This window comes from Erinaceus europaeus, chromosome 11, assembly GCF_950295315.1.
Source record: "Erinaceus europaeus chromosome 11, mEriEur2.1, whole genome shotgun sequence".
NCBI lineage: Eukaryota > Metazoa > Chordata > Mammalia > Eulipotyphla > Erinaceidae > Erinaceus > Erinaceus europaeus.
In genome coordinates, this window is record NC_080172.1 from 68,360,874 (window position 1) to 68,379,905 (window position 19,032).

Here is a 19,032-nt window from a genome sequence, read left to right on the forward strand (position 1 = left end):
TTGCACATGGTAAAGTGATCTGTACCCTGGCCCCTCAAATATATGTGTGTGTGTTTAAATATATATATGTTTTTAAATATATAATATATATTTTTTGAGACAGAATATAATGGTCTGGGTGGTAGTGTATCTGATAAAGCACACATATCATTATGTGCAAGGAGCCGGGTTCAAGCCCCCATTCCCCACCAGCTGGGGAAATGCTTCATGAACGGTGAAGCAGTGCTAAAGGTGTCTCTTTCTCTCTTCTTCCTCTTTATCTCCACTCCCCTCTCAAAGTCTCTCTGTCCTGTCAAATAAATATAGAAAGGAACAAAGAAAAAAATAGCTTCTAGGAGCAATGGATTCATAGTGCCTTTACTGAGTACCAACAATAACCTTGGTGGAAAAAAAAAGAAAAAGGAAGGAAGGGAGAAAGAGAAAAGAACATAATGACCAACTATGTATCCATGGCCCAGATTTAATGCTTAAAAAATTCTGCCATGGGAGTCAGGCAGTAGTGCAGCGGGTTAAGTGCATGTGGCGCAAAGGGCAGGGACCATGTAAGGCTACCAGTTCCAGCTCCCAGCTCCCCACTTACAGGGGAGTTACGTCACAGGCGGTGAAGCAGGTCTGCAGGTGTCTATTTTTCTCTCCTCCTCTCTGTCCTTCTCTCTCCATTTCTCTGTCCTATCCAACAATGATATCATCAATAACAATAATAACTACAACAATAGAACAAGGGCAACAAAAGGGAATAAATATTTTTAAAAAAATTCTGCCATTCTTGCTCATCTACTTCCACCCACTCATCCTCACTTGAGGTCGTTACTTTTTAAATCCCTCATTCCCTGTACACATCTTAACTTTATAGTTTACTCAAATAAAACACTGATGGAGCTAAGGATCGCTGCCCAAAGACTGCTGGAGGAAGGGGAATGAGTCTCTTGTCATCTCTGCACCAAACTAGACAGAGCTGTGCAGGTGTCTTGGCCTCTGAGCCTTAGAACGCCAGGGCTTCTGCTGCACACAACTGCACCACCAAGGAAGTAGGGATCGGCATAGCTTCAGATTGTCTTGGCTTGGACAGGGACTGTGTCAGGAAACAGGTTCTTAAGTAAACCTGGATTTTGATTAGAGCTAAATCTTGCCTGGAGGCCTTGTGGTCTGGAAAGGGCCACCTCCTGCTTTTCCCACAACTGCAAGCTCACCCCCTCCTCTCCCTCTCCCTGAAAACTAGCTCTTTGGAAGAGAATATCAAGATAGAAGCAGGCGAGGCCAGCAAATGCTTGAACTCGGGTAGAGCTCTCTATAGTGGGTTAAACAGTTATTCGTTGACTCAGCTGTAGCCACATCTTTACTTGGAAAGAGTCTTACCCAGGGATGGAGAGACAGCTCAGTGAGTAGCATGCATGCCTTTTCAAACACACTGCCCAGGTTCAAGCCCCAGCACCACATAGGATGTGCAGGGTATTGAGGGAGGGTCTCAGGCTATGGTGTCTGTCACTATTTATTTATTTATTTGTTTATTTATTTGATAGATTCAGACAGAAATCCAGGGGAAGGGGAAGTTAGAGGGTAAGAGAAACAGAGAGACACCTGCAGCACTGCTTCGCCACTCACAAAGCTTTTCACCTGCAGGTGGGGACCAGGGGCTTGAACCTGGATCCTTGTACATTATAACATGTGCACCACTGCACAGTCCTTTGTCCATCTATTTTAATGAAAAAAACAAACAAAAAACCTTCAACCAATGGACTTGTGCATGGGTGAGGCCCTGACTCTGCAAAAATAAAGCACCTTGTCTGGCCATAAGCAGATCTGATAAACAATCCCAATTGTCAAGGGCATTTGGTTGTTTCCAAGTTTTTGCTGTTACGAATAAAGCCACTAAAGACATGGGAAATGCGTATATCCCTTTGAATTAGTGTTATTACATCTTTTGGGTAATTGCCTAGGAGTGTAATTGCTGGATCATAAGGTATTTGTATTTGTTTAAGGTTTCTTCACATTGTTCTCCATAATGGCTGCACTAGTTTGCAATCTCACCAGCAGTGGAGTAGAGTTCCTCTCTTTCCACATCCTCTCCAACATTTATTTTCTCTTGTTTTATCGACGGAGCCCATTCTCACAGGTGTGAAGTAGATCTCAATGTGGTTTGAATTTGCATTGCTCTAATGATGAGTGAATTAGAGCATTTCTGCATAGGTCTGTGGACCACGTGTATCTTTTCTTCAGAAAAGAATTGACAATTAATATCTTCTGTCCAGTTTTTATTGGGTTGTTCCTTTTCGTTTAGTGCATGAGATGTGTGTGTGTGTGTGTGTGTGTGTGTGTGTGTGTGTGTGTATCAACTATTTGTCTGAAGTAAAATGTGTAAATGTCTTTTCCCATTTTCTGGCTTATCCTTATGTTGTTTTTTTTTAATGTACAGAAACTTTTCAATTTGATATAGTCCCATTTCTTCACTCTTTTCTTTTTCCCCCCTAGTTCATAGGGTATAATTTTCAAATACATCTTTAGTGTTAATGTCCTGAAATGTTTCACTGATATACTCTTCTATATATTTTACAGTTTCAGGTCAAATATGCAGCTCTTTGATCCATTTTGAGTTAACTTTGGTGCATGGTGTTAGGTGGTTTAGATTCATTTTTCTACATGTGGTTGCCCAATTTACCCAACAGCAGTTGTTAAAGAGACTTCCTTTTCCCCATTGGGCAGTTTTGGCCCCTATTATCATATATAATATGTCTATACATGTGCAGGTTTAGTTCTGGGCTCTCTATCCTGTTCCACTGGTCCACGTGTCTACTTTTGTTCCAATACGACACTGTTTTAACTACTATTGCTTTGTAATATAAACCGAAGTCAGAAATCGTGATGCCTCCATTTTTCTTCTTTCTCCTCAGGAGTGCTCCTACTACTCATTTTTAAAAATAGTCCCACATGAATTTTTAAATAACTTGTTCAATTTCTTTGAAACAATTTTAATAGTGATTGCACTGAATCTATATATTGCTTTCAGCAGGTTTGCCATTTTAGTGATATTTATTTTTCCAATCCATGAACAGGGGATAGTCTTCCATTTCTTTGTGTCATCTTCTCTTTTAACAATATTTTATAGTTTTAATTGAAAAGGTCCTTAACCTCCTTTATTAAATTTATTGCTAGCTATTTTATCTTTTTTAATTCAATTGTAAATGGGATTGCTTCCTTGAGTTCCATTTCCAATGGCCCATCTTTGGCATAAAGAATTACCACAGATTTAATGAGTATTGATTTGTAGCCTGCTACTTCACTGAATTTATTGATGATTTCTAGTACTTTTTTTGGAAGTATTTTGGGGGTTCTCTGTGTATAACAGCATATCATCTGCAAATAATGATAATTTAACTTCATCCTCTCCAATTTAAATTCCTTTGATATCTATTTCTTGCCTGATTGTGATAGCTAGGACTTCTAGGACTATGTTGAATAGAATTGGTGAGAATAATTGCTGAGTTCCTGATATTAGGGGGAAAACTTTCAATTTTCCCCCCATTGAGTATGATGTTCACCATGGGTTTGTCATTCCACTCTCTTCTTTCTTTTAGGGTTTGTGAAGAGAAGTTTTATGAGATCCCAATAACTTCACTTTTGTATGTCACTTCTTTCATTTCCCTAGCAGCCTACAATATTATTTCCTTGTCCTTGAGTTTCAATAGTTTTACTATGATATGTCTTAGTGCTGGTCTTTTTTGCATTTAAGTACCTGGATGTATGCTCTCCAGGAAGTTTACGTTCTGAAGATTGCTTAGGTGAGGAAAATTCTCAGCTATAATTTCCCTAAATATAGCCTCTGTTCCCTTCACCTTGACCTCTTCTTCAGGAATTCTTATCACTCTTACATTTGACCTTCTGATGGAGTCTGCTATTTCATGGAGGGTTGCTTTATTCTTTCTATACCTTCTCCATCATCTTTAAATTGAAAGAGTGAGCTAATCTTCTAGTTTAGATATTCTTTCCTCTGCCTGAGTGAATCTACTTCCAATGCCTGTTACTTGAGCTTCTACTATGCTCAGAGTGTCTTTCACACACTGAAATTCTATTTGAAGTTTTTCTTTAATACTTCATAATTACTTAGTGAATTCTGATTGAAGTTCTCCTTATGGGATTTCTAATTTTTTGGAGAACTCTGTTTGAAGTTGTGTGTGTGTGTGTGTGTGTGTGTGTGTGTGTTCTCTATCTACTCTTAAGTATGCTTCTCAATAAATACTGTGCTTAGACTCTTAGAGAGACTTCATAATGAGTTTTTTATAGTCTTTCTCTGATAGTCCCTATATCTAAATTTTCCTGGAGTTATTCTGTTTCATTTCTGTCTGCGCTGTCATGTTCTGAATTTTGTTTTTGTTATTTCTCTACTATTTGTGCATTTATTATGCTGATTATTGCTGAGCCAACAGGTGGTATTATTATTATTATTATTATTATAATTACTAGATTTCACTTTATTTATATATGAGGTGGTGGTGGTAATGGGGGTAGAGGCTATGTTTCTTCTTATTACCTTGAGCTGTTTTATACTCTATGTAGTGTGTATATTTGGCTACTCTGTAGAATTTCAGTTTGAATTCAAGCCATGAGGGCTTGCTACTAGGTGACAATCATGTTCAAAGAAGCAGGGTTCAGTTTACCATTTTCCCATCAGCTGCTGCCAGATGCCAAAAATGTCCTCTCTGTATGTCTTCCCTAGTCTGGGGGGCAGACCAGAGTGGTCAGGCAAATCCCCTGCTACTGTGGTATGAACCCACTCTCAGTTCAGCAGACTCTCACCCCCGAGGCCATTGACCAAAGCTCAGAGGTTATTCTCTCTCACAGTTAGTAACTCAAATGCAGCCCTAACTGCTGTTGCTCAGAGATGAAATGGTGCCCTTTGCTGCAAGAGCTCCCAACCTCTGTGCACTTGGCTTCAACCCTGCACCCTCTCTCACACTGACCATGCATACTGGCAGCCACCTGAGGCCTCATTGTCTTCAGACATCCCAGCTGCAGTTTACTGATATTGTGAATTCAATGCTTCTCAACATTAGTTGTTTTTTGGGGAAGACTCTTTGCTGTTCATTGTTAGTCCATAGCTACACCTCCTGGAAGTTTTGATAGTGCACTGCTTTGCCATGTACACAACCCAGGTTTAAGCCTGGTCCCCACCACATTGAAGGAAATTTCTGTGCTATGGTCTCTCTCTCTCTCTCTGTTTCTATTTAAAATAATAAATATTGGGCTGTTGGAAAAGTCATGACATACTTTTCTGTTTTTCTATGCAAAAATTCATGATTTTTCTAACCACCCAATAAGTAAATGTTTGCTTTTAAATGAAGTTCTTTGTAAACTTAATTTTTTATTATTTATTTACTTATTTTGGATAAAGACAAGAGAGAAATTGAGAGTAAAGAGGGAAATGGAGTGGGAGAGGGACACTTGTTGCACTGCCTCACTATTTATGAAACATCTCCCTTACAGGCAGTGACCTGGCTCCTTGAACATTGTAACATATGTACTCAACCAGGTGCATCACTGCCTTTTCCCTATAGATTTCTTTTTAAGTTCTTTGCAAAAAAAAAAAAAAAGGTTGCTACTGCTATGACCTTGCCTGAGACAACTCATGAAGGAGGCACAAAGCCCCACCCCCACATCTGAAAACAGGACTGGGAGAAGGAGCCAGGTGATAGTCCTGACCTAAAAACAGTGGTGACAGCAGCAGTAAGAGAAATCTCAGTGCTCCCTGGTGTTTACCATTGACCCTGGCTCACCACCTCTCTGATCTGAGTCTTCTAATACATATGGAACAACATCTGTCTCTTTCTCACTCTCTCCCCCCCAAAGCTAATCCTTCCCAGGGAAAGGCTGGTTGCTGACATTTACAGCACTCAGTAACCACTGCCAGTCCATTGAGTATAAGAGGGCTTTCCTGTATTACCTGTAAATCTCCCTAGGATAGCAGTGGCTTTGTCACCAGGAAACAAAATGTCCCTTTATAAATTGTAATCCCTTTTTGGTAGGTGAGAGTTTGCTACACACATCTGTCTACAAGGCAAGGCTTTATGAGATTATATTTTAAACATGCTTTTCTTAGCTTATATGAGAGCAGAATGTCCCATCAAAATTTTTTTCCAATTGAGGGTTTTGTTTGTTTGCTTACTTGTGTTTTGTTTTGTTGCCACCATGGTTATCACAGGGTTCAGTGCCTGTACAACACATGCATTGCTCCCAGAGGACATCCCCCTACTCTCCCCCCTTTTATTCTTTCGCTTTTATTTGATAGGTCAGAGATTAATTGAGAAGGGAAGGAGAGATACAGAAGGAGAACGAAAGATAGAGACCTATAGATCTGCTTCACCACTCATAAAGCTTCCCCCCTGCAGGTGCTCAAACCCAGGTCCTTGCACATAGTAATGCACCACCTGAACCCTCACCTGAGCTCTTAATCATATGTGAACAAAACAGGCAAACTATGTTTTTCTATGCAAATTCTCCAAAAACAGCTTCATGTTTGGAATATGTTAGCTGTTCATGATGGAGCACTGAATCTGAAGGATCGACTCCAGGCCTGGAGAACCAGGTCTACAGATGACTTGATAACACCAGCAGAAGCTATAGGAGTGACTGCAATACCACGGTCTTCAAGAACACTGCTTCTCATATTGGGGATTAAAGCAGCCTCAAACTGGGCTGGGAGATAGCTCAGTTTGTAAGAACATCAACTTTCATGCCTGAGGTCACAGATGCCACAGGTCCAATTCCCAGCACCACCTTAAGTGAGAGCTGAGCAGTGCTCTGGCCTAGGTCTCTCTCTCTCTCTCTCTCTCTCTCTCTCTCTCTTTTCCTACCTCCCTACTTTCTCAGTCTCTCTCATAATTTTTATTTTTAACCAGAAACTGTTCAGCTCTGGCATAAAGTGGTGCAGTGGTGCAATGGTGCAGTGGTACAAGGGACTGAACCTGGAACCTCAGAGCCTTATGCATGAGAGTCACTTTACATAACCATTATGCTATCTCCTCCGCCCTCACAACAAATTAATAAATATCTCTTTATTTTGCAGAGTCCTTTTTCTTTTTTTTTGGTTATCATCAGGACTTATTAACATTTCTCAGATAGGAAGAGAAGAACAGAGGAGAAACATCACAAGACTGAAGTTTCTGCTGCCATAGTGCTCCCATGTGTTGTCCTGGGAGTTTGAGCACATGGCATGTAAATGGCAATGTAGGTACCCTCCCAGCTGGACTATCTCACTGACCTTGAGCCCTTATCCATTAGTAGTCACTGTACATTTCAAAGTCTCTCCCCCACCCCCCCAACACCTGGAAAGCATGAATCTACCTATCTACACTGACATCTCATTTGGGCATCTATTCACACTGAATCATTATGCAATCTTCTGAATCTGGTTAAACTTAGCGTAACATTTTTATTATTTTTTATTTTTAATATTTATTTATTTATTTATTTTCCCTTTTGTTGCCCTTGTTTTTTTATTGTTTTTGTAGTCATTATTGCTGTTATCACTGATGTCATCATTGTTAGGACAGAGAGAAATGGAGAGAGGAGGGGAAGACAGATGGGGAGAGAAAGACAGATGCCTGCAGACCTGCTTCACCACCTGTTAAAGGACTCCCCTGCAGGTGAGTCCTCAAACCGGGATCCTATGGTCCTTGTGCTTTGCGCCACATGCGCTTAACCCACTGCGCTACTGCCCGACTCCCTAGTGTAACATTTTAGAGATTCATTCATCTCATAGGATGTATCACATATGTAATTCCTTTCCATGGTTGACTAATATTCCATTGTGTGGTATATACAATGTTTTATTCAATCCATTCAAAAGCTGAAGGTCACTTAAGCTGGTTTTTACTTTGAAGCATTTTGAAAAATGGTGCCATTAATGTTTACATGCAAGTTTTTTTAATGTAAATATTACATTTTTTAAATTTGTTTCAATTCTCTTAAAAATGTGCCCAGAAGAGGTCTTTGCTGGGTCCTATGGGAACTCTATGTTTAATTTTTTGATAAACTGCCAACCTCTTCCATTTCCTACCACCAATAAATGAAGGCTTCTACTTCTCTGCATTCTTGACTACACTTACTTGGTCATGGTAGCCACATTCATGGTTCAATTCAAGGCTCAAAGCAGTCCCAAGTTTCAGATTTAGAAAGCAATAGTCTAGGCCTAAGAAACCCAGTTCATTTAATTTTCACACTACATAGTTCTGTGAGTTTTTTAAAAATGCTGTCAGTTCTTCTTCTTCTAGCGTTTGCCCTTCTTCCGTAGCCAGTCAACAGCGTCAGGTTGAGCCTGATGTAAAGTTTCGAGACCTCCTTTGAATCTGGAGAGGTGGCAGTCGTTGACTATGTGGGTCATTGTCTGTAGCCGCAAGGGCAGTAATACATGCCAAAAATTGGGGGGGGGATGAAATAGGTAATAATCTCATATTAGGTTTTTCAGACTTAGTGTTTTGAAGTGGAAGGATGTATGAGAAACATATTTTCTTTCACCCTCCCCTTTTTTTACACTCGAATCAGAAGAGCTAAATGACTGTGTGTGTTCTATAAATCAATATTCTCTCAACAAAGTGGTACTGAAGTTGAAAAAAAAAGTTTGCCTGTAACAGATAAGATATGGTTAAGAGTGGTCCGGGAGGTGGTGCAGTGGATAAGATTTTGGACTCTCAAGCATGAGGTCCCAAGTTCAATCCCTGGCAGCACATGTACCAGAATGTTGTCTGGTTCTTTCTCTCTCTCCTATCATTTCTCATGAATAAATAAATAAATAAATAAATAAATAAATAAATAACTTTTTTAAAAAACCTATCTTAAAAAAAAAAAAAGACATGGTAGAGAATGCTATAGAGATTTCTCCACAAGCAAAAGAAAGTAAAGCAGGAAGGAAGTGGAGGGGTAAAGGGATAATATGTGGTGGAGTAGGGGTAGGGGTGAAATATTAGTATTGTCTACCTCAAAGAATTTTTATTTTATTTTATTTATTTACCAGAGCACTGCTCAGCTCTGGCTTATGGTGGTGGTGGGAGGATTGATCCTGAGGCTTTAGAGCCTCAGGCATGAGAGTCTGTTTGAGTAACGATTATGTGAAAAAGACTCTCAGGCTTGAGACTCTGAGGTCCTAGGTTCAATCCCCAGCACCACCATCAGCCAGAGGTGAGCTGGTGTTTCTCTCTCTCTCAAATAAAATGGAAAATAAAATAAGATATTTTGAGCTGGGGAGACAGCATAATGGTGAATAATGATTATGCTATCTACCCTCTCCCACTAAAAGAATTTTTATAGTCTAAATGAGTTAATGCATGTAGGTTACTTAGAGCACTCAACATGTGTGAATTATTATGACTATTAGGACCATATATTATTTTTATAGATTTTATAATGTAAAAAGAAATAACATTTTTAAACAAACCCATAACTCAAGTGTCTCTAATTAAAATTTCCCATCTTCAAGTTTTGGGAAATGATGCAACGGATAAAGCAGTAGACTTTCAAGCATGAAGCGCTAAGTTCAAATCTCCAGTATCACATGGGCCAGTGATGCTCTGATCTTCTCTCTCCCCAATAAATCAATAAATATTAAAATTTCATTTCTCCTTTTAAAAGACTCTGAAGCTTCCAGACTCTAAAGCTTCTGTTTAGTGGTCTGGGAGATGGCACAGTGATAAAGCTTTGAACTCTCAAGCAGGAGGTCCTGAGTTCGATCCCCAGCAGCACATGTGCCAGAGTGATATCTGGTCCTTTCTCTCTCCTCCTATCTTTCTCATTAATAAATACATAAAATCTTTTTTTAAAAAAATAAAGCTGTTTAATAACAGTAAAGTTGGGTGGGGGAGATAGCACAATAGTTATGCAAAGAGACTCTTGCCTGAGGCTCCAAAGTCTCAGCTTCAATTCCCTACACTACCATAAACCAGAACTGAGCAGTGCTTGGTAAAATACATTAAATAAAAGTAAAAAAAAAAAAAAGAATAACTGTAAAGTTAGGTGACCCATCCACACTGGCCTTTCTCATCACCTCAGCTCCATGAGATTCTACCTACAAGCTTGTCTCCTTGTTACCTGTCAAACTCCTCCACATTCTTCAGGTTGTTCAAATTAACTCCTTGGTGAATCCTGCCCTAATCTTCCCAATCTGAACTGTTTGCTTGTTATAATCTCTCAGCAAGTAGTCTACTGTTTTTTTCATAGTTCTTAACCAAACTAACTTCATTGATTGGAGTGGATTTGTGATTATCAACCCTCCTCTTCTAGATAAACCAGCTTCTCTCCAAGGATCACCTCAGTGAAGAAATGAGTGAGAGAGCGTAGATAGAGAAGAGAGAAGGATAGACACTTGTAGACCTGCTTCATCGCTTGTGAAGTGACCCCCCTGCAGGTAGGGATCCAGGGGCTTGAACTGGGATGCTTGAGCCAATCTTTGCACTTCGTACTATGTGCACTTAACCCAATGAACCACCACCCAACTATGAGAAAATGGAATTCCCCAAATTTAGACTAGTCCATTAAAGTAGAGAAAGTGTTGTAGTAACTAGGTAAGATGAAATACACTAATGCACTAATTGTTTCAGCTCCGCACCTGGCGGATACAAATGTTTATCTTGAAACTGCATACCCTGTAACCCCTGCCTCCTCAACTATATGTTAACTTGTTCATTCGGCTTGTGTAAACACAGCTTGCTTTCTCCCTAGAAGATAAGAATAGAATGTTCTCCTTGAGACTTTTACCCCAAAGATAAATTAGCAAGGACATGCAGACCCCTCCAATCATGCAGACACCCCCTCCACTTTTTCCTTTTAAAAAGGAGGGTGAGGTGCCAGGTGGTGGCGCACCTGGTTGAGCGCACATGTTACAGTGCGCAAGGACCCAGGTTCAAGCCCCTGGTCCCCACCTGCAGGGGGAAAGCTTCACAAGTGGTGAAGCAGGGCTGTAGGTGTCTCTCTGTCTCTCTCCCTATAGCCCCTTCCCTCTCAATTTCTGACTATCTCTATCCAATAGATAAAGATTAAAATAATAATAATAAAAAAAAGATTTAAAAAAAAAAAAGGAGGGTGAATTTCAAGTTTGGTTATCTCAGAGCCACAGTCTGGTCCTGGCCTGGGATCCCTCAGCTGAGGTTTGTCTTTGTTTTTTGGTGTTGTCTCTTTGTAAGTATGTGGACTGACCTTATTTCCACTCTTTTAAACTTAAGAATAAATTCCTTATACTTCATTTATATACTGGAGTCGTGTGAGTTTGTGTGGGTTCGGATCAGAAGTGCTCTTACACTTGGCGAGCCAGCCAGAAGATATTCTCTTAAGCCTTCTGACAGACCACAACAGCCGGCTCAGGTTCTGCTCTCTGTCAGATCTCGAACTGATTCTCCTTGGTCTTATGATAGCTTTGATCCTTGTTCTATAAGGAGTAGTTTTTCTGACTAACCTCCCCAGAGATAGGTTACTGGCTATAACCCACTTCTCCTACGACCTTAGCAGTGGTCTGATTCTTTGTACATTCGTCTGTGTGTGTGTTAATTGCCCTCCCTGTTTTACTTACAGCCCTTCCTCTTAAATACTGTTCTAGCCCTTTCAGTTAAGTCCTCTGTGAGGAAATTGGTATGGTCTGAGATAACTGAAGGTTTCTGGCCAGGGCACCCCCTGGCATAATGAAGCTGTAGAAATCTATAGAAGGAAACTGTCTTACTGGCCTAAATTCACTACTAGCTTGAATTTGATGTATCTATTCAATAAAGCCTCTTACTCATAGTCCTCTGTGTCTGTGTCTATTGTGGAAGTCGAACTAGAAATGTGCTTACACATCTTCCTCTATGTCCTGTGTTGGCCTCAGTTTGTCTTAGTTTGCAATGGGTATGATCAGAAACAAAACTTAACACAACCCCCAGTAGTCTGGTTCTCTCTCTTAAAACAAAAAAGTGGTTAGGGAGGTGACCCTAAAAATAGTGCTTGTAATGTCTCTGCCTCTCACAAAAATATAAAATAAAAAATTGGGTGTGCCTGGAGCTGTCTGCTGACTCACCTGATTGAGCACAAATCATCATATGCAAGGATCCAGGTTTGAGTCCCAGGTCCCCACCTGCAGGGGGTGGGGTGGGGAAATGAGAGAATACTTCACCAGAGGTAAATCAGTGCTACTGGTGTCTGTCTGTCTGTCTCTTACACTCTATCAAAAGTGGGGGGGGGCACTAGGGAAATAGCAAAATAATTATGCAAAAAAAACTTCATGTCTGAGGCACCAAATGTACCAAGTTCAATACCCACTACCACCATAAGCCAGAGCTGAGTATTGCTCTGGTGAAAAGAGAGAGAGAAGGAGGAAGAAAGGAAGATAGAAAGAAAAGGTGGCCACTGGGAATGGGGGAGCTATGCAGGCACCAAGCCCCAGCGATAACCCTCGTTGGAAAAAAAAAAAATGGACTGATAGAACACATATACAAGACTCTAGACTTGATCTCCTAACACTACATTGGACTGATTAATTAATTATTAATCAATAGAATGATGCATACAGACTTTTAATTTTGTTTGCAATAGAATAAACATTCCATCTCTGAGTTGTACTAATAAATTTCAGGAACATTGCAGTCATTGGGAGCACTGGGAGAGTTCCTTCTTGAAACATGTAAAGATTTGTTTTCTGTTGACCAAACAAGAGTGAAGCAAGAAGGTGTGCATGTTGGCTAATGATCTGTCAGAGTGTGAAAGGGTCAAGAGCATTGCTAAGGATGAGGGCATACAAAGTTAATGGGAAGGCACACCTGGGTAAGTGTACATGCTATAATGTGAATGGACCTGGGTTCAAGCCCCTGGCTCCCATCTGCAGGAGGAAAGTTTCACAAGTGGTAAAACAGATCTGTAGGTGTCTCTCTGTCTCTCTCCCTCTCTATCATCCCCTTCCCTCTAGATTTCTGGTTGTCAATATTCAGTAAATAAAGATAATTTAGGGGCCGGGTGGTGGGACACCTGGTTGAGTGCACATGTTATAGTGCTTAAGGACCCAGGTTTGAGGCCCTGGTCCCCACCTGCAGGGAGAAAGATTCATGAGTGGTGAAGCAGTGCTGCAGGTGTCCCTCTGTCTCTCTCCCTCTCTATCTCTCCCTTCCCTCTTGATTTCTGGCTGTCTCTATCCAATAAATAAATAAAGATAATTTAAAAATTCAAAGTTAATGGGAAGTAAAATTGATGCAATTTCTGCAGAAGGGACACTGGGTAACATGGAAAAATATAAAATACATATGCCTCGGGTTCAAGCCCCTAGTCCCCACCTGCAGGGGGAAAGCTTTGCAAGTGGTGAAGCCGTGTTGCAGGTATCTCTCTGTCTCTTTCCCTCTCTATCATCCCCTTCCCTCTTATTTTCTAGCTGTTTCTATCCAATAAATAAGTAAAAACAATTAAAAAATAAAAAATAAAATAAAATACATGTGCCCTTTGGTAAAATAACCCCAAATTCCAGGAACATAAACTGAGTGACAAATGAGTGCTTATAAATACTCATTTTAAGGTATTTCAGTATTATGTATCTAATAGGAATTAGAAACAATCTGAATTGATTGATTAAATAAATTATATACATGCTACAAAACCCTACATAAACTTAGAAATAATAAAGTATAACTATAAGTATTAATAATGTAGGCATGTCATCTATATTGTATCACATGAAAGAAGCAGGTTAAATTATAGCATGGAAGGATAAGATCCCATCTATGTAGATTCATATATCAATATCATACACAGACTCTATGAAAAGGAAAAAACAGAAAAAGAAGTCAACCTCTGGAAAGATGTAACTGGATGTTTGCAATTATTTTAACCAGTTATGATGTTTTAGGTGAATTTTTAAATTTTGTATTAAATTTTAGAATAAAGGTGTTTCACTGTTACAAAACTAGTAAGAGGGGTGGGGATATATCATAATGGTTACGCAAAGAGACTTGCATGCCTGAGGCTCTCAAGTCCCAGGTTCAATCCCCCACACCGCCATAAGCCAGAGCTGAATAGTGCTCTGGTAAAATAATAATAATAATAATAATTTAATAAAATTAAAACTAAAAAAACATGAAAAAAACTAGTAAAAGTTATTTGAACATGATATTCAGTAGATCAAAACTGAGTATGGTAATCTAGACTTCAGCCCCTTCACAAAATTAATAGTTTATTCTGGTGATGGGAATTGCGTAGAGTTTTACCCCTCTTATCCTATGTTTTTGTCAGTGTTTTCATTTTATAAATAAAAATTTAAAAATTAACAGTTTACATGCTTTTCCTTGAGTATGTTATTTCTCTCCCGTGCTGTAGTTTTCTTGCTGTATTGTTGAAGTAGTGATCTGTAATAACAGATACACTGATTAGAAGTTCTTAGTTCTCATCTTCCCAGAAAGACCCTACAGACATATAAAAGACCCTATGGTGTGTCATAATTTCATTTAAAAAAAATTTTTTATTATCTTTATTTATTTATTAGATAGAGACAGCCAAAAGTTAAGAGAAAGGGGAGACAGAGAGCAAAAGAGACAGAGAGACACCTGCAACACTGCTTCACCACTTGCAGAGCTTTCCCCTGCAGGTGGGGGCCAGGGGCCTGAACCTGGGTCCTTGAGTATTGTAACATGCACTCAACCAGGTGCGCCAACACCCAGCCCCCCATAAATTAATTTACTTATAATACTTTCTCACCCTTTACTGTTATTTTTTTATTATACTTATTTATTTGTTGGATAGTCACAGCCAGAAATCAAGAGGAGAAGGGGAGATAGAGGGAGAGAGACAGAGAGAGACACCTGCAGCACTGCTTCACCACTTGTGAAGTTTTCCCCATGCAGGTGGGGACCAGGGGCTCAAACCTGGGTCCTTGTGCACTGTAACATGTGCACTTAACCAGGTGTGCCACCACCCAGCCCCACTTTTCTTTCATAGTAGTTAGCCAAACTTACAAGCAGGCAAACACTTAACTGTGGTATACTGGGGCAGCTATATGTAAATATCAACTCTGCTTTTCACAGTAGCAAACTAAATATGGCCAAGGAATTTTGTTTTTCAACTCCTATAAGTGGACCCCTTTGGAATGTGATTTAGCAGAGTTTCCCATAAAGCAATGGTGTCTATTTCATAGCCTGATCACATGGTTTTCTTTAGCCAATAGAATAGTGGGAAGATGACATAAAGAGAGACTTGAGAAGAGTTTGTACTTTGGTGCTAAATATGAGTAGACATGGGCCCTAGGTCAGATGAATGGATTTTACACTTAACGGTGTTTACATACTTTCCCCATATTTGGGAGCTTCTCTCTGCCCTTATCCAACTAGCTGGTCCTATTTCCAACTCTGACACCATCTTCCCAGATAATACTTTTAGCCCATCTGCATGTCAGCTGGCCAGCTTAGGCAAAAACTAGTAAAGTCATGGGCCCCTTGGAATATGCCTAAAATAGACTTCCTAGCGTCCTCCATCATGAAGACCCCAAGTCTCATCTACTATATTCTTACCTTTAGGTTCCTGATTATTAAACAATTTCTTCTGCTGTGTATCTTAATGCTTTCCAGCCACCAAATTGCAGATGCTACCATCACTCCAACCTGACTTCCCTAGGCAGATGACCTCACCAATGTGTCCTGGAACCCCACCTCCTCAGAGCCTTACCCCACTAGGTAAAGACAGAAACAGGCCAGGGATATGGATCAACACCCAGGTCCAGTGGAGAAGCAATTATAGAAGCCACACCTCCCACCTTCTGCACCTCATAAAGAGCTTGCACTTTGGATCTTGCTCTCTTACTGCACTTGGAAGTCAGCTTATTGCATAAGTAAACCCAAACCTGTTGGAGGATGACTGGTCACATACAAGAGAACCTACATCCCAATTAAGAGCCAGTCAACTGCCAGACAACTGAGTGAGGCCATCTAACTGGTAGTCAGTCCATCAGATGACCCCAGTGAATAAGGTCACCCTGCAGAGATTACTGTGCTGTCTCAGGACAGAAGGACTGCCCAGCTAATCTACAAAATTGTGGATAGGGGCCACTGAAATAGCTCACAGCTTTGCCATGTGTGCAAAACAGGTTTGAGCCCAGTTCCCACTGCAATGAAGGAAGCTTCAGTTCTATGGTCTTTTTCACCCTCCTCTCTACCTCTCTGTCTCTATTTAAAAAAAAAAAAAAATTGAGAAGTGGATAGTGTTTTTTTTTGTTGTTAAGATTTTATTTATTCATTAATGAGAATGACAGCAGAAAAGAGAGAGAGAAAGAACCAAACATCTCTCTGGTACATGTGCTGCTGGAGATAGAACTCAAGACCTCCTGCTTGAGAGTCCAGTGCATTATCCATTGTGCAGCATCTCTTGGACCATATGGCTAGTGCTTTTTTAATTGTTACGTCTTTAAATGGCTTGTTACTCAGCAAAAGCTAACTGACACAGATTTCTTTCTTTTTTTTTTTTTCCTCCAGGGTTATTGCTGGGCTCGGTGCCTGCACCATGAATCCACCACTCCTGGAGGCCATTTTTCCCCCTTTTGTTGCCCTTGTTGTTGTAACCTCGTTGTGGTTATTATTATTATTGCCATTGTTGATGTTGTTCATTGTTGGATAGGACAGAGAGAAATGGAGAGAGGAGGGGAAGACAGAGAGGGGGAGAGAAAGACAGACACCTGCAGACCTGCTTCACCGCCTGTGAAGCAACTCCCCTGCAGGTGGGGAGCCAAGGGCTTGAACCGGGATCCCCATGCCGGACCCTGTGCTTTGCGCCACATGCGCTCAACCCACTGCACCACCGCCCGACCCCCACAGATTTCTTTTTTTATTAAAAGGTTACCCAGGGGGCTGAGTGGTGGTGCATCTGATTAAGCATACATACCACTATGCACAAGGACCCAGTTATGAGCCTCCACTCCCCACCTGCAGGGGGGATGCTTCAGGAGCAGTGAAGCAGGTCTACATGTGTCTTTCTTTCTTCCATCCTCTCCTCTCAATTTCTGCCTGTCCTTTCTAATAAAAAGAAAAAGAAAACAAGAAGGAGGAGGAGAAGAAGAAAAGGAAGGAGGCTACCCAGGCAGAAAGTGCAGAACTCAGAGCCAGGTGGTTGCGCACCTGGTTGAGCACACGCATTACAATGTGCAAGGACTCAGGTTCAAGTCCATGGTCCCCACCTGCAGGGAGAAAGCTTTGCAAATGGTGTAGTAATGTTGCAGGTTTCTCTCTTCCTTCCTCCCTCTCTATCACCCCCTTCCCTCTTGATTTCTGGCTGTTTCTATCAAACAAAATAAAGATAATTTTAAAACATGTTAACTTCCTCTCTTTAAAAAAAAATAAAATGGGGAGTCAGGAGGTAGCACAGCAGGTTAAGCACATGTAGCACAAAGCACAAGGACCGGCGTAAGGATCCCGGTTCGAGCCCCCGGCTCCCCACCTGCAGGGGAATCGCTTCACAGGAGGTGAAGCAGGTCTGCAGGTGTCTATCTTTCTCTCCCCTTCTCTGTCTTCCCCTCCCCTCTCCATTTCTCTCTGTCCTATCCAACAATGACGACAACATCAATAACAATAATAACAACTACAACAATAAAAAAACAAAAGAGAATAAATAGATATGTTAAAAAATTTTAAAAAACAAAGTGTAGAACTCTAAAGCATAAAGTCTTGAGTTTGCTCTTCAACATCCTATGTATCAGAAAGATTCTGTGGTTCTCTCTCTTATTAATAAATTAATAAATCTTAAAAGAAAATAATAGAAAGAAAAATGGTTATCCAGGCATAAGAAATCACTTGTACATTAAGAATCTAAGATCTTCTAGTTAGCAACCTTCTTTAAAATAAGAAGTACACAGTAAAGAAGGCCTCTGCTACAGAAGAGAAAATACAAGTAGAACCTGAAATGGAATTGGCGTATTGCACCAAAGTAAAAGACTCTGGGGGGGGTGGGGGGGGGAGAATACAGGTCCATAAAGGATGATAAATGACATAGTGGGAGTTGTATTGTTAAATGGGAAACTGGGGAATGTTATGCATGTACAAACTATTGTATTTACTGTTGAATGTAAAAACATTAATTCCCCAATAAAGAAATAAATTTTTAAAAAAAGATAACTACCAAAAAAAAAAAAAAGAAGGCCTCTGCTACTGAACGTTCAAAATAAGAATAAGATCTACATTTGGAGAAATTACCTAATTCCCAAAGAGCTAGACAGTTTCTGGTAGTGTCCTTTTTCAGCAGTTAATCAGTCCAGCATTAGTCAGTCCCTTGCTCTATGGTGCAACCTGAATTTAATGGGAAACTCTAAGTTGTACAAGGTTCTGCCAGGAGCTGGGAGAGAGCTCACATTTTGTCTTATGTGAGGTTCTGGGTTTGAGCTGAGTACCACATGAGAGCCAGATACACAGAAGTTTCATGAGTGGTGGAATAGTGTAGTGTCTTTCCTTTTGTATATGTCTCCCTCCCCTTGTGTCTCTCTGTCTGGTATTTTAAAAGGAGAGAGAGAGAAAAAAAAAAAAACTCCAAGGAGAGCAGTGAAATTATTCAGGAATAAAAAGCTCCAGTGACAAAACAAGCAAACACCAAATCTAGGTGGCACACCTGGTTGAGCGAACAGTGTGCAAGGACCCAGATTCAAGCCCCTGGAGCCTACCTACAGGGAAGAAGCTTCACAAGTATTCAAACTGTGCTGCAGGGGCGTCTCTCTCTCTCTCTCTCTCTTCCCTCTCCTTCACTTCTCTCTCTGCCTTCCCTTTCAATTTCTCTCTGTCCCTATCCAAAATAAATAAGTAAAGAAAGAAAAAGAAAATATTTAAAAGAAGAAGACTATGAAGAAGAAGAAAGTAGAAGGGTGGGGGCTGGAGAGATAGCATATTTATGCCAAAAGACTTTCATTCCTAGGGTACCAAAGTTCCCAGGTTTAATTCTTGGTACCACTAAAAGCCAGAGCTGAGCAGTGCTCTAGTAAAATAAATAAATAATCTTGTTTTTTTTTAAGTAATGAAATGAATAAATAAAGAATAAAGTAATGTTAAGATTTCTTTAATTCTATGAAGTTAGCAA

General features: G+C 40.3%; 1 protein-coding gene across 2 annotated transcripts in view; it reads right to left on the reverse strand.

The window, feature by feature from the left end:
• Positions 1–19,032, reverse strand: part of ELAPOR1 (endosome-lysosome associated apoptosis and autophagy regulator 1) — a 100,996-nt gene that overhangs the window by 64,539 nt on the left and 17,425 nt on the right. The window lies entirely within an intron of this gene.